This window comes from Lithobates pipiens, unplaced genomic scaffold, assembly GCF_037356315.1.
Source record: "Lithobates pipiens isolate NorthernLeopardFrog02 unplaced genomic scaffold, aLitPip1_a1.2 Scaffold_30, whole genome shotgun sequence".
In the NCBI taxonomy this organism is placed as follows: domain Eukaryota; kingdom Metazoa; phylum Chordata; class Amphibia; order Anura; family Ranidae; genus Lithobates; species Lithobates pipiens.
In genome coordinates this window covers 40331275-40343826 of record NW_027507791.1, presented here as the reverse complement: position 1 = coordinate 40343826, position 12552 = coordinate 40331275, and the positions used below count along the sequence as shown (strand labels likewise).

General features: G+C 45.9%; 1 protein-coding gene across 1 annotated transcript in view; it reads right to left on the bottom strand.

Moving 5' to 3' along the window:
• LOC143942675 (uncharacterized) overlaps window positions 1–12552 on the bottom strand; it is a 48899-nt gene that overhangs the window by 15692 nt on the left and 20655 nt on the right. The window lies entirely within an intron of this gene.

Sequence of the window (12552 nt, the reverse complement as noted above, 5' to 3'; positions counted from 1 at the left end):
GAGTGTTCTCTGTATTAGCCGACAATTCATTCATTCATTGATAAAAAAAAAAAAAAAAAAAAGCGTGGGGGTTCCCCTAAATTCAATTACCAGGCCCTTCAGGTCTGACATGGATATTAAGGGGAACCCCGTGTCAAATGTAAAAAAAAAAATTGACGTGGGGGTCCCCCTAAATATCCATACCAGACCCTTCAGGTCTGATATGGATATTAAGGGGAACCCCACATCAAATTTTAAAAAAAATTGGACGTGGGGGTCCCCCTAAAAATCCATGCCAGACCCTTTATCCAAACACGCAACCTGGCAGGCCGCAGGAAAGAGGGGGGAACGAGAGAGCGGCCCCCCCTCCCTCCTGAACCGTACCAGGCCACATACCCTCAACATTGGGAGGATGCTTTGGGGGTCTGTGACCCCTCAAAGCACCTTGTCCCCATGTTGATGAGGACAAGGGCCTCATCCTCACAACCCTGGCCGGTGGTTGTGAGGGTCTGCGGGCGGGGGGCTTATCAGAATCTGGAAGCCCCCTTTAACAAGGGGACCCCCAGATCCCGGCCCCCCCCTGTTTTAAATGGTAAGGGGGTACAAGTGTAAAAATGGTTAAATAAGACAAACACACTTTTGAAAAATTCCTTTATTAAAAATAAAAAAAAGATTCCAGCGGTGCTAATCCACTCTTGCTATCCAGCGACGAATCTCCGGGGTCCAGCGATGGATGATCATATCCAGCGACGGGGTTCTCTCAGTCCAGCGCTGTCCATACATCCGTCTTCTGTCTCCACTCTGGAGACACTGCGGAATCCCAGCGCTGACGTTTCTTACATTAGGAGGGCGGGGCCACCCGTCACCTGACCCCACCCCCTCTGACGCTGGTGAAGGGAGCCAGGGGTTCCCCAGTGACGTATGGGTGACCCCACCCCCTCTGATGTAACGGAAACCTGCGTTACATCAGAGGGGGCGGGTCACCCACACGTCACTGGGGAACCCCTGGCTTCCCTCTCCAGCGTCAGAGGGGTGGGGTCAGGTGACGGGTGGCCCCGCCCTCCTAATATAAGAAACGTCAGTGCTGGGATCCCGCAGTTTCTCCGGAGTGGAGACAGAAGACGGATGTATGGACAGCGCTGGACTGAGAGATCCCCCGCCGCTGGATATGATCATCCATCGCTGGACCCGGAGATCCGTCGCTGGATAGCAAGAGTGGATTAGCACCGCTGGAATCTTTTTTTTATTTTTTTTATTTTTAATAAAGGAATTTTTCAAAAGTGTGTTTGTCTTATTTAACCATTTTTACACTTTCTTTGTGAAATGGTAGGGGTACTTTTGTACCCCCTTACCATTTCAAACAGGGGGGGGGGCCGGGATCTGGGGGTCCTCTTGTTAAAGGGGGCTTCCAGATTCTGATAAGCCCCCCGCCCGCAGACCCTCACAACCAACGGCCAGGGTTGTGAGGATGAGGCCCTTGTCCTCATCAACATGGGGACAAGGTGCTTTGAGGGGTCACAGACCCCCAAAACATCCTCCCAATGTTGAGGGTATGTGGCCTGGTACGGTTCAGGAGGGAGGGGGGACCGCTCTCTCGTCCCTCCCTCTTTTCCTGCGGCCTGCCAGGTTGCGTGCTCGGATAAAGGGTCTGGTATGGATTTTTAGGGGGGGACCCCCCGTCAATTTTTTTTTTAAATTTGATGCGGGGTTCCCCTTAATATCCATATCAGACCTGAAGGGCCTGGTATGGATATTTAGGGGGACCCCCACGTCAATTTTTTTTTTATTTGACACGGGGTTCCCCTTAATATCCATGTCAGACCTGAAGGGCCTGGTAATTGAATTTAGGGGAACCCCCACGCTTTTTTTTTTTATCAATGAATGAATGAATTGTCGGCTAATACAGAGAACACTCATTGAATTTTCTCTGTATTACGGGGAGCCGACAATATAGCCGCAAGTGATTTTAAAAGATTTTTTTCCTGCACAAATGACACTTTGTGCAGGGACAGTTCTAAGCACCAGAAACATGCGCCCCTTCACAGGCATACTACAGATACCCCCCAGCTACGAAATTTAAAGGAATATTACACTTTTATTGTTTCACTTTAATCATTATTAAAATCACTGCTCCTGAAAAAACGGACGTTTTTAAAACTTTTTTTGCATTCATCCATGTCCCCTGGGGCAGGACCCGGGTCCCCAAACACTTTTTAGGACAATAACTTGCATATTACCCTTTAAAATGAGCACTTTAGATTGTGAACGTTCGAGTCCCATAGACTTTAATAGGGTTCTAAAGTTCACATGAAGTTTAGGTCTGTTCGCATGTTCTGGTGCGAACCGAACTGGGGGGTGTTCGGCTCATCCCTACTGGGAATAGAATCCATTCGGGTAGCATCAAGAGTTATAGTGACGCATATCCTTCTAAGCCCTTGTACACACTGTCGGATTTTGTCCGTCGGATTTTGTCCGTCGGATCTTGTCTGAAACTGTTGCATACACACGGTCAGACAAAGTTGTTGAAAAATCCGATCTTTCAGAACGTGATGACGTAATTTCGTTACGATGGGACTACGTTCAGGCTAGTAGCCAATAGCTTTGATGTAGGAATTTGATCTGAGCATGCGTGGCACTTTGTCCGATCGGAATTCTCTACACATGATCGGAGTATGTCCTATCGGACCAGTTTGTCGGAAAATATTTCCAGCAAGTTGGAAAATTTGGTCCGACAGATATTCCGATGGAAACAGTCTGATGCATACCACACACAGTCGGATTATCCGACAACACGGCCCGATAGGACACATTCCGACGGATTCTCCGACCGTGTGTACAAGGGCTAAGTGCTAGACTGTCCATTATGAGACACTGGAAGGATATTAACCCACCCTGACCCAGATATTAGAAACAACTAATGTCCATGCTACCTATGAACTGATGTGTGCATCTACACAAGGTAATTACCAAAAAATGCACTCTAAAGGGAAACCATGGATAGAATGGTACAACAGAAACAATCAGGAAAGTATCAAGCACTAATTTGTTGTCCACCAAACCCTTCAGCCTAGAGAATGTATATAGTCACCACTAAATCTCTTCCTACTTTCCCCCTTCCCACTCTCTTTACTCACTCCCCATCTCTCTCCTTTGTTTCTTTCTTTTCTACTCCCAACCTTCAGTTTAATCGAGTTGATAGTATGACTATGTTCTCAAGTTGTACTCCGTTTTGAATATTTATAAGCGAAACATGATGATTGAATACAATGCAACCGCATTGAAAATTTTGAATCCAATACGATAAGCTTCAGCATTATAAGTACGAAATAATATTGATGTATCATAATAACGTTTTATGTTACAAATGTTTGTTAGCCCTCGTACACACGGTCGGAAATTCCGACAGAAAATGTCAGATCGGACCGTGTTGTCGGATAATCCGACCATGTGTGTGGGCTCCATCAGACTTTTTCCTTTGGAATGTCCGACCAACAAAGTTTGAGAGCTGAATATAAAATTTTCCAACAACATGATTCCGATCGGACAAAGTCCGATCGTTTGAAGAGAATTCCGATCGGACAAAGTGCCACGCATGCTCAGATCAAATTACGAGACCAAAGCTATTGGCTACTAGCCGCAACGTAGTCCCATCTTAACGAACGAACGTCATCACGTACTGAACGATTGGATTTTCCGACAACTTTGTCCGACCGTGTGTATGCAACACCGGTTTCGGACAAAATCCCTCGAAAAAAATCCGACGGATTTTGTGGTGGGAATTTCCGACCGTGTGTACAAGGGCTTAGACTTTGATGTAAACTGTAAACCTCAATCTTCAATAAAAAACTATTGGAATTAAAAAAAAAGGTGTATCTATCTATCTATCTATTGATCTTTATATATATATATATATATATATATATATATATATATATATATATATAAAATTGGAGATGCAATCTCAGTTTAAGTTGAATTCCTTTAATTCAATCTTCATGAATACAAAAGTTACAAGTGACTGCACAGTTTCGGACAGCACATGTCCTTCATCAAGCTGCATATAGTAAATACGTTTTTTTTTTATATAACTGGTTTCAAATGTGCGGAGTTCTCATCTAGGCAGTCAGGGGTGTTGCTGGGTCTACAAAAGATCTGGGGCTAGAGCCCATAGCAGTGTAGTAAAGAAAGTCATACACTTGGACGGACATACACATGTATATGCAGTAATATATGTGTGTGTGTGTGTATATATCCCCAAAGAGCCCCCCATTTACATCCGGGTCCCCAGAGACCACCTCCTTACATCAGGGTCCCCAAAGAGCCTCCCCCTAGCATCAGGGTCCCCAAAGAGCCTTCCCCTTGCATCAGGGTCCCCAGAGAGCCCCCCACTTACATCCGGGTCCCCAGAGAGCATCTCCTTACATCAGGGTCCCCAAAGAGCCTCCCTCTTGCATCAGGGTTCCCAGAGAGCTCTCCTTACATCAGGGTCCCCAAAGAGCCTCCCCCTTGCATCAGGGTCCCCAAAGAGCCTCTCCCTTGCATCAGGGTCCCCAGAGAGCCCTCCACTTACATCCGGGTCCCCAGAGAGCCCCTCCTTACATCAGGGTCCCCAAAGAGCCTCCCCCTTGCATCAGGGTCCCCAAAGAGCCTCCCCCTTGCATCAGGGTTCACAGAGAGCCCTCCTTACATCAGGGTCCCCAAGAGCCCCCCCCTGCATCAGGGTTCCCAGAGAGCCCCCCCACTTACATCCGGTTTCCCAGAGAGCACCTCCTTACATCAGGGTCCCCAAACAGCCTCCCCCTTGCATCAGGGTTCCCAGAGAGCCCTCCTTACATCAGGGTCCCCAAAGAGCCCCCCCTTGCATCAGGGTCCCCAGAGAGTCCCCCGCTTACATCTGGGTCCCCAGAGAGCCTCCCCCTTGCATCAGGGTCACCAGAGACCCCCCCCCACTTACATTACTTACATTAAATTTCACATTTTATTGCTTCCTTAATTTTGGAGTTGGGGGTTTGAACTGAACATGGGTTTAATACAGTTCAAACACTTGCTATTGGCTAACTTTCAGGAACGCATTTGATTTTATTTCTTTAGAAGTTTAACCACTTCAGGACCGCCGTATTGCCAATGTACGTCAACACAATGGCACAGGCAGGCACAATCACGTAAATGTACGTGAATGCCTTCTAGCGGGTGGGGGGTCCCATCGGACCCCCTCCCGCTAGATACGGCGGTCCCTTTCGGTGCCGGAGCGATCGGCGATGAGGGGATGGCCGTTGGTTTCCGCCCATCCCCTCTCGATCGCTCCTGGCCAGTGACGAACTTCCTCCCCTGTGAACCGGACAGCGAGGAGTGAAGACGTCCAAGTAAGTGCACCAACAGTCCACTGACACATAGGTACACACAGGCACACATTTCACCCCAGTCACCCCCCGATCACCCCCCCGATCGGCCCCCCGCCCCCCCCCAGTCACAGTGTCACTAATGCAGTGTTCATTTATTTATTGATCACTACATTTAGTGTCAGTTGTGACTGTAAAAAGTGTCAGGGCAGCTAGTGTTAGGCCCCTTTAGGTCCAGGGTAGCCCCCTACCCCCCCCTAATAAAGGTTTAACCCCTTGATTGCCCTCCCAGTTAACCCTTTCACCCTCTTTTACCAGTGTCACTAAGTGATCGTTTTTCTGATCGCTGCAATAGTGTCACTGGTCCCGCTAGGAAGCTAGTTTTTTTTTAGGTTCAACGCCAGGTTTTTATACCGTTAGGTACCCCGATATGTAACCTAATAAAGGTTTTAACCCTTTGATTGCCCCTAGAGTTAACCCTTTCACCAGCGATCGCTGCATAAGTGTCACTGGTGACGCTGGTTAGCCAGTTAGTTATTTAGTTATTTAGGTTCCCCGTCAGGTTTTTATAAAGCTTCAGGTACCCCCATATAAATACCCAATAAAGGTTTTAACCCCTGATTGCCCTTAGTTAACCCTTTCACCAGTGATCACCGTATAAGTGTTACGGGTGACGCTGGTTAGGTAGTTCGCTTTTTATAGCATCAGGGCACCCGCCATTTATTACCTAATAAAGGTTTAACCCCCTGATCACCCGGCGGGTGATATAAATTTGGTTTTAGGGTCAGAAAGGGTCTGCGTCGCCCCAGGCAGTGCTAGATTAGTGCCAGCACCGCTAATACCCACGCGCAAAGCATACACCTCCCTTAGTGGTATAGTATCCGAACAGATCAATATCTGATCTGATCAGATCTATACTAGCGTGCCCAGCAATTTAGGGTTCTAAAAAAACGCATTGTTAGCGGGATCAGCCCAGATACCTGCTAGCACCTGCGTTTTGCCCCTCTGCCCAGCCCAGCCCAGCCCACCCAAGTGCAGTATCGATCGATCACTGTCACTTACAAAACACAACACACATAACTGCAGCGTTCGCAGAGTCAGGCCTGATCCCTGCGATCGCTAACAGTTTTTTTTTGTAGCGTTTTATACAGTCGCTGACAGGCTAGGTGCTTTTTTACCTGTGAGTCTCACTACTGTACCCCTAAATTTAGAGCCCAAAATGGCAAAGCGAAGGTACACTAGTGAAGAGGCCTACACGTTTCTGAGCATGACAGATAGTGAAGAGGAAGACACTGATCTGTCAGATTCAGGCTCAGAATACGAACCTGTAGAGGACAGCGCCTCCATGTCAGATAGCTCTGACGACGAAGAAGAGGTCCCTGCTATTGTCAGGCGTACCCGACCCCGATTTTCTGATGTTGTTGAGGTGCAGGAACCGCAAGTCCCTCGTATGGAGTATAGAGCCAGTACTAGCGCCGCTCATCCTTTTGGTGAACTGGCAAGCACCAGCGGCCTAGTACACCCTGGACGTACATCCAGCACTGCAGTATCACGTGGTGAGGTGGCGAGTCCCATAAGTGCAGTTCAAGCTGGCGAGGTGGCAAGCACAAGTAGTGTCCCGCTGCCACCAAGAAGAAGAAGACAAAGACAGGCCCGTCGTACCCATAGTGCCCTTCCTGCAGAATTCGCCTATCCCAATTGGGTGCCCACCACTTCTGCAGAACCCGTACTTCCCCCATTCACTGCCCAACCCGGTATTCAGGTGGATACAGATGATTTTACGCCACTCGATTTTTATTCTCTGTATCTCACGGAAGATCTCTATAGATCTATTGTGGACCAAACCAATTTATATGCTGGTCAACGCATCGCCGCTAATCCCCAGTTGCCGTCTCTTGCCAGAGATTGGAAACCAGTTACGGTTTCCGAATTTAAGACGTTTTTGGGCCTTTCCCTCAACATGGGCACACATAAATTTATGCGGATGCGGGCTTATTGGTCCACGCATCCGGCTGACCACATGCCCGTGTTCTCTAACTCCATGTCCAGGAAACGATACGAGCAGATCTTGCGGTTCTTGCACTTCAGTGAAAAATGAACTTTGTCGTCCACGTGGAGACCCTGAATACGATCAGCTCTACAAAATTCGGCCCCTCATAAACCACTTCAACCAACGTTTTGCAGACTTGTTTACTCCCCAAAAAGTTGTCTGCGTTGATGAGTCCCTGGTTAAGTTTACTGGTCGCTTGTCATTCAAACAGTACATTCCCAACAAGCGTACCAGATACGGGGTCAAGCTCTATAAGTGCTGTGACAGGGCCACAGGCTATGCATGGAGCTTTATGGTTTATGAGGGTAAAGATAGTTACGTAGAGCCGGAGAACTGCCCTGATTACATAGGAAGCGCTGGCAAGATAGTGTGGAAATTGGTGTCACCCTTATTCGGAAAGGGGTACCACTTGTACGTGGACAACTATTACACCAGCGTGCCACTGTTTAGTCATTTATTTGATAATCAGATTGGAGCATGTGGCACTGTGCGACCTAATCGCCGGGGCTTTCCCCAGCGGCTTGTAGATTCCCGTCTTAGGCTGGGGGAGAGAGCCTGCTATCGGTGTAATAATTTGCTCGCTATGAAGTGGAGGCATAATAAGAATGTTTTCGTTCTTACCTCCCTTCATGCAGACATGACGGTCCAAATTTCTACGGCGACTGGTATTGTGGAGAAACCCCTCTGTGTCCATGAATATAACAAAAATATGGGAGGGGTGGACCTCAATGACCAGATGTTGGCGCCGTATCTAACTTCCCGTAAGACCAGACGCTGGTACAAAAAAGTGTCTGCTTACTTATTTCAATTGGCTTTGCTGAATGCTTTTGTGCTATACAAAACTTCAGGCGGAACATTAACCTTTCTTTTCTTCCAAAGAGAGGTTGTCACAGAGCTTCTGTTTCCAGACGGTTCTGTACCTCACCATTCCCAACCAAATGCAGTAAGCCGGCTGCATGAGAGGCATTATTCTTATGTCCTCCCGAGTACCCCTACCCAACGAGCCCCCCAAAAAAGATGTCGTGTCTGTAGCAAGCGCGGATATAGGCGTGACACCCGTTCTTATTGTCCACGCTGTCCTGGCAAGCCTGGTCTTTGTCAGGGTGAGTGTTTTGAACGCTACCATGAACTAGTGAAGTATTAGCGTAGGGTACAGCATTTCACAGCCTAGGCACACTAACACAGAGTCTCCCAAGATGCCATCGCATTTTGAGAGACCCGAACCGTTACAGTTACAGTTTACAGTTCAAAAAAAAGTGTATAAAAAAAAAAAAAAAAAAAGTAAAATAAAAAAAACCAAAAAAAATATAAAATATAAAAACCAAAAAAAATATAAAATATAAAAACCAAAAATAGTTGTCGTTTTATTGTTCTCTCTCTCTCTCTCTCTCTTCTCTCAAATTTTTTATACTTTACTGTTTACTGTGTTATTGTTAACCATTTTTTATGTTTTCAGGTACGCCATTCAGCTGCAGCGTGGATTTATTTATCTTGACAGCAACAGCATTTGCTCCCACGATACATAAAGCCGCGACTCCAGTGCTGTAGGAGGTGATTTCACCACCACAGTTAAAAAAGAGCATATATGCCGAAGCATGGGGGCATAAGGGGTGGAGGAGCGATTTTGCTCCTAATGCCGCGTACATACGGTCAAAATTCCGACGGAGGGCTTGCCCGTGGAAAAGTTTGAACGTATGTACGCAGCATAACTTTTTTGCGGGAGGATGCCCCCATGCTTCGGCATATATATATTTTAGGCACAGGTTGTGTTAAAAAATGTTTTATTTTTTACTGTTTTTTTTGGCAATTGCTTTGCAGGTATGGTATGGTAAGGTTTTACTGGGATGTTACTTTGTTTTAACGTTAACCATAATTTGCTTAGCAGGTACGCCATTCAGCTGCAGCGCGGATTTATTTATCTTGACAGCAACAGCGTTTGCTCCCACGATACATAAAGCCGTGACTCCAGTGCTGTAGGCGGTGATTTCACCACCACAGTTAAAAAAGAGCATATATGCCGAAGCATGGGGGCATAAGGGGTGGAGGAGTGATTTTGCTCCTAATGCCGCGTACATATGGTCAAAATTCCGACGGAGGGCTTGCCCGTGGAAAAGTTTGAACGTATGTACGCAGCATAACTTTTTTGCGGGAGGATGCCCCCATGCTTCGGCATATATATATTTTAGGCACAGGTTGTGTTAAAAAATGTTTTATTTTTTACTGTTTTTTTTGGCAATTGCTTTGCAGGTATGGTATGGTAAGGTTTTACTGGGATGTTACTTTGTTTTAACGTTAACCATAATTTGCTTAGCAGGTACGCCATTCAGCTGCAGCGCAGATTTATTTATCTTGACAGCAACAGCGTTTGCTCCCACGATACATAAAGCCGTGACTCCAGTGCTGTAGGCGGTGATTTCACCACCACAGTTAAAAAAGAGCATATATGCCGAAGCATGGGGGCATAAGGGGTGGAGGAGCGATTTTGCTCCTAATGCCGCGTACATACGGTCAAAATTCCGACAGGGGGCTTGCCCATGGAAAAGTTTGAACGTATGTACGCGGCATAACTTTTTTGCGGGAGGATGCCCCCATGCTTCGGCATATATAAATGGTGCATGTATGTCCATCATTAGAAGTGGGTGGATGAAGGGAGGTATCTAATGGTGGGCATACCCACCGATCAATCTCTTTTTTTTCGTTCAGACAACATGACTCTCAGTAAATAGCTTGGGGTGTCTACTTTCCAAAATGGGGTAATTTGGGGGGGGTTTGTGCTATTTTGGCATTTTATGGCCTTTGCACCCTTAGAAATCCTGAAGGTGGTGATTGGTTTGGGGTGCCGTACGCGACTAGACTCCCAAAAAGTCCCACACATGTGGTATCCCCATACTCGGGAGAAGTAGCTGAATATATTTTGGGGTGCAATTCCACATATAACCATGGCATGTGTGAGCAATATATCATTTAGTGACAACTTTTTGTAAAATTTTTTTTTTTTTGTCATTATTCAATCCCTTGGGACAAAAAAAAAAAATATTCAATAGTGTCAAGATGGCCCTCGGCAAATAGCTTGGGGTGTCTACTTTCCAAAATGGGGTCATTTGGGGGGGTTTTGTGCCATCTTGGCATTTTATGGCCGTCAAAACTGTGATAGGTAGTGATAGGTAGTGAGGAGTAAAATAAAAAAATTATGCCCTTAGAAATCCTGAAGGCGGTGCTTGGATTTCGGGGTCCCGTACGTGGCTAGGCTCCCAAAAAGTCCCACACATGTGGTATCCCTGTACTCAGGAGAAGCAGCAGAATGTATTTTGGGGTGTCATTTCACATATACCCATAGCATGTGTGAGCAATATATCATTTAGTGACAACTTCGTGCAAAAAAAAAAAAGTTTGTAATATTCCCGCAACTTGTGGCAAAATATAAAATATAAATATATATATATAAAATATTCCATGGACTCAACATGCCTCTCAGTAAATAGCTTGGGGTGTCTACTTTCCAAAATGGGGTCATTTTTGGGGGTTTTGTGCTATTTTGGCTTTTTATGGCCTTCGAAACTGTGATAGGTAGTGAGGGGTGAAATCAAAAATTTGCACCCTTAGAAATCCTGAAGGTGGTGATTGGTTTTCGGGATGCCGTGTGTGACGGACTGGGGTTTATATGGTCACAAAACAGACACCCCAAAGCAAAGTATATATTCATTTTTTTTTATATATTTCTAAACATCTCCCTACTATTCTATTAATAACCAGTAGATGGCAGAGAAGGTACACAAACAGAGTCTATATAAGGCCACACACCATGTGACTGGAAATTAAACTACTTCCAGCCACAAAGTCAGTGGTCATATCTCATGCTGTTTGTGTGATTCTTTGCAGGTATGTACTCTAAATTGTTCCTAATCTGTATTAACCTGTGATAGAAAGATTCCTAAACATCTTGAGCAGATGCAGAAAAAGTCTCAGCAGATTTTATGCTATAGTTTTGCTGTAATTAGAAGTTTAGAACAGCATGTGTCAGAAACAAGTGAAAAGTGCATAAGAACATGAAAATACTGCATTAGTCAGAACAAATGTCTATGATAAATAGTGATGGCCGAACGGTTCGCCCGGCGGTCGTTTCGCGGCGAATTTCCGACTTTCGCCGTCCGCGGGTTCGAACGCCTTTTTCCGTCGTTCGCCCCGGCGGACTTACGTGTTTAATGTATACAAGAACTTTAACCTTTCGTGACACGTTTATCATGTGTTACAGGACAACCAATTGAGACATGACAGCTCATGGACACTTGGACATTCCCCCTAACCTATAAATACACCCGATCCGGTGGCCATTTTACATTCTTTCTTCTGTCACTGTAGGGAAAGGATCCTGTGTGGAGTAGGGACAGAGAAAACGCTAGCTATTTGGTACACAAAAGTTCTTTTCAGGACTGGTATAGGTGTTAGGTCAGCAGCCTGAGTTTCTTTTGTCAGTTTAGATAAAGGGACAGAGCGCTGTATGCTGCTATTTTAGGGACAGCTCAGCCAGATTAGTCTTTCTTCATCATCATCATCATCATCATCATTAGCTGTTACTATCAGGTCCACAAAAGAGCTGTTCCAGCTAATCGTTCCAGCCTACTCTTTTTTGCCAATTTGTATAGGGACAGGCAGGAAGCAGTGTGTCAGGCAGTGAGGATAATTTTAAAGACTTGCTGTTACTATTAGTTCCACAAAGGTTCTTTTCAGGACTGGTATCAGTGGTACGGTAATAGGCTTGTACACGTATAATATTCTTTCTTCCAAATATAGAAAGAATATTATACTTGACTGCTGCCCTTCTGCTGCAGTCTGCTAATCATTCACAACTCACTTGTTCCACAAAGCTCTTTATCAGGACTGGTAACTTGGTCTGTCTAGGGTGCTACGGTACATAGGCTTGGGTGCGGTACAGTCTGCTGTTCTGTAAGGACCGCTATCGGTCCACAATACATAGGGTTGCCGTGCACTACTGCTGACCGCTGCCCTATACTGCAGCAGTCCTTCATTGGTATAGGGACTGACGTACAGTCTGCTAATCACTAACACACAACCTGCTTGGTCCACAAAAGTTCTTATAAGGACTGGTAACTTGGTATAGGGTGCTACGGTACATAGGCCTGAGTGCGTTACAGTCTGCTGTTCTGTAAGGACCGCTATCGGTCC